The following is a 3,905-nucleotide window of genomic DNA, read 5'->3' as shown; positions in this document are numbered from 1 at the left end:
GCCGTTTTCAGAGAGCCAATCTTTCCATGCTTGTGTTCAGGTTTGCAGGGCTAGGCAGTTTTTTGTTTCTGATAGACATACATCATCTGCATACAGTAGGCTCCATGGATGTGGTGATTGCAGACCAGCTGTCGCGGTGTCCATACAGAGGGTGAACAGCATAGATAATATCTTTTAAGATTCTTAAAAGTGAAAAACTTAACAGTTGCTTCATTTTATTTATGTATGTCATGTATGTTCACGCTTAATAACATTTGGAAAAAGCATTTTAAAAAAATCGATTTATAAAAAAGCAAAAGAAAGTGCAAGTCCTTTCACATTTTAAGTCAAATGAAGTTTGAAAAAGGTATGGTTGAATATAGAGAATGAACTCTGAATGCGGTTTTTGCATTGACATAACTATCTGCAGCATAAAATAACTATTTTTAAGCATGCAATTATTCTGACAAGAATGGCAACATGTCTACCTGAAGGATGAGCAGGAAGAGGAAGTAGGCATTAGCGAGCCTCTTGAACTGCTCAAAAAGATTAAGTGGCAGGAAGGTGAAGATGTTGTATTTGGAGGTCTTGATGGCATTGTTCTGAAGTTAAAGAAATCGACAGAGGAAAGTTACATGACTGATGTCAGTTTAACAAAAATCACTGTGATTTAATATTTAAATGTTTGTAATAAAGTTTTTTAATGTTTAATTTATATTTGGCAGACATACTAACAAAAAATCTTAAGATTTCTAGGATTGCACTATTAATTTCCTAAAATTTCCTATTTACTCAAAAATGGTCTTTGTGACACTTGACTTTCATTGTGACAGAGTAATCAAATCCAAACAAGCAAAGCATTGAGCTGAGGGTGTGTCCAAAGCTTCTCTTGTCATCTGCTGAATAGGCATGATAACATTTGTCTATATACTTACAGCATAGCGGAAAGATAGGTTGAAAGTGCTGTCATTAGCCCGCAAGCATCTCTCCTTCTCTGTGAGAGAGTAAAGCAGTCAGAGCAGGAGAGAGTTTATGCTACTGTATGTTACAGCAGTACTGAGGAAAGAAACTCAAATTAAATTTATGGAAACATTTCAGAGCTGTTAGTCCAGCAGCATTTTGAAATGTTCACTGCTTGCCACAAAAATAAATAAATAAAACTAAAACTGAGACAGCCATACAGTAACTGAACAATGCAGTAAACTAGAGCAAAGTTTACGTGCATCTAATCTCACCTTCCTTATTTCCGTGTCCACACAAATGGCAAAAGTATGACAGCACAGTTCCCATCTTTAACTCAGGTTCTCCATGTTTTATAACCTGGAAAAACACACATTTCAGTCCTAATTAGTGAGTCATTTCTTTATTGGTATTATATGTCGATATAATAATAGAGTGCATTTATATAGCGCTTTTCGAGACCCTCAAAGCACTTTATATTTCCACTATTCACTCACTCTCACTGTTGGAGGCAAACCACAGTTGTAGCCACAGCTGCCCTGGGGCAAACTCACAGAAGCAAGGCTGCCATATCACGCCATTGGCCCCTCTGGCCATCACCAGGAGGTGAAGTGTCTTGCCAAGGACACAACAACCAAGACAGACAGAGCTGGGGATCGAACCGGCAACCTTCCGGTTACAAGATGAGCTTCCCAAGCCCCTGAACCACGGTCACCCAATGGATATAAAAACCAAAAGGGGAAACTGTGGCAAAAGCGAGAGGGAACCAGTTGCTATAATATTTAAGGATTAATAGTGAAAAGGTGGAGCTGTTTAAGATGTACAGCACACCTCGTAAATTGGATATGAGGGAAAGACAGATGCAAAACATCCCAAAAATAATAAATCTGAGGTTTCACAACACTCAAAATATCTCTCCATCAATCTATAGATAGATAGCCATCAGTCACATACTTGTCAAAATTTCCACTCCTCCCCATTTTATCAGTTCTCCAAAGCTATAAAGATATAGTGCAACTCCCTTTCAACTCTTTGTACTATAGTTAAATTTAAGAGGTAACAATCCCTAACTACACAGATAGAGATAAAGATTCATCCTTGACCATTTGACTTGTTCAGTAATCAGCCCATAATAATATGCAGGTATTGTATTTTTCAGGAATTGTTGTGGATAAATGTTTTTCAGTGAGACATAAAAAATATGAATTGATCACAGGGCAATACCTAATTGTGCTACCTAATTTGTTAAGAAGAAAAAACAAATTTATCCATGAGCCATGAAAAAATCAAGAAGCCCTCTTTTGGCAGGTTTCATTTGATCCTTCTTCTTCCACTTGCAAAAATATTAAATAGGTCTGAATTACTGTAAACCTAAAGTGATTTAAATGGTTCTTGATAAGAACTAATAAAATGCAGCATTTTCTAATAGTTTTTTAAAGTCTGAAAGCGAATGAAAATCAACCACATACCTCAAACAAAAATATGATTTCTTTTGTCTTCTGGGTCCTGCTTGCAAGCAGACACAGGTGCTTGAATTTTAAGATTTCAACCCTCCTTTTACTTCCGTCTTTGAAAAAATAAATCCAGGTTTTTGTCTCTTCAGTGCATGGAAGGCCAGTTTAATCCTAAAAAGAGAAAGGAGGATCAACTGAGTCTTCTAGCAGGATAAAAGTCAACAGGAACAACAGGTGAGATGTTGTAGTTGCACCTACAGTAGAAGTTTTGGGCACATGAAACTAACTGCTAAGAGGTTATGTAAACCGTTCAGTGTTCGTTGGACTTGAGCAGGTGCAGGACGGGAAAGGCACTAAAACAGTAGTAAAGCCGAAGTGCTCCAGCCAATCAGAGGGAATCTTATTATTATTATTGTACTTTATTGAGCCCCATGGGGAAATTGCTCTCTGCATTTAACCCATTCACTCAGTGAAGCAGTGGGCAGCCATTGGGCGCCCGGGGAGCAGTGTGTAGGGACGGTACCTTGCTCAGGGGTACCTCAGGGTAGCTGTTAAGGGGAATCGAACCCCCGACCTTCCGATCATGGGGCAACCACTCTACCTACTGAGCTATCCCTGCCCTATCACATGAAGGTATATAAAATCTATACGGTACATGGGTTATATATATATATATATATATATATATATATATATATATATATATACTACATATACTTTCATACTACATAACTTTACATCCACACATCAGCAACAAGTCCATTTTTTGAATGTTTGTGGCAAAATCTGGAAAAATATGAGATAACAACTAAATTCAAACATTTTCCTCTAATTTATACATATAAAGACCACATCCTTACACCTCTTTTTAAACTTCTTTATCATTTGACAGAGCTTCAGTTTTGATAAGCATACTTTTAATTGCCACCAACTTGGAGCTTGCTGATCCTTAACAAAGAAGGCATCTGGTCTGTGTCCCATTAGAAGTCGAGGAACTGCTGAGGCATTATCCACAGTGAGCAGTAATGAGAATAAAACTGAGGGACCAGTTCTTTTACTGAGGGCATCAACTGTTCTAATCTGGTCTAAATGTGTAGATACAATGCAACAATGAAAACAGATTGATCCACAAGTCTGAGCTTTGTGATTCAACACTTCCTGATAAGTTGATAAAACCACACATTTATTTCAAAGAATTTCTGTCTTGGTTCATGTTGTCTTTGAAACAGAATTAATTATTCATTGCATAGTGTGTGACTGAAGTACACATAAGTAAATTCAGCAGGATGGGACAGATAGAAGTAAATAAATAAGCTCAACAAAAAGTCGAGAAACTAGTGAAATAAAGCTGTTGTCAAATTCATGTAACCGATGAAAGGAAACCTTGGCCTGTTGAGGGATACAGTCAGGAACTATAACAACATTTTCAACATCTCCAGCTGCGGAAATGTTTTGGTCTCGATTGATTAAGTCAATAAAAGACAGCAAAGTGAAAGAGTCAATTTTGAAGGG

This window comes from Maylandia zebra, linkage group LG7, assembly GCF_041146795.1.
Source record: "Maylandia zebra isolate NMK-2024a linkage group LG7, Mzebra_GT3a, whole genome shotgun sequence".
NCBI classification, from domain to species: Eukaryota; Metazoa; Chordata; class Actinopteri; order Cichliformes; family Cichlidae; genus Maylandia; species Maylandia zebra.
The sequence above is the reverse complement of the archived record's forward strand: the minus strand, read 5'-3'. Positions refer to the sequence as shown.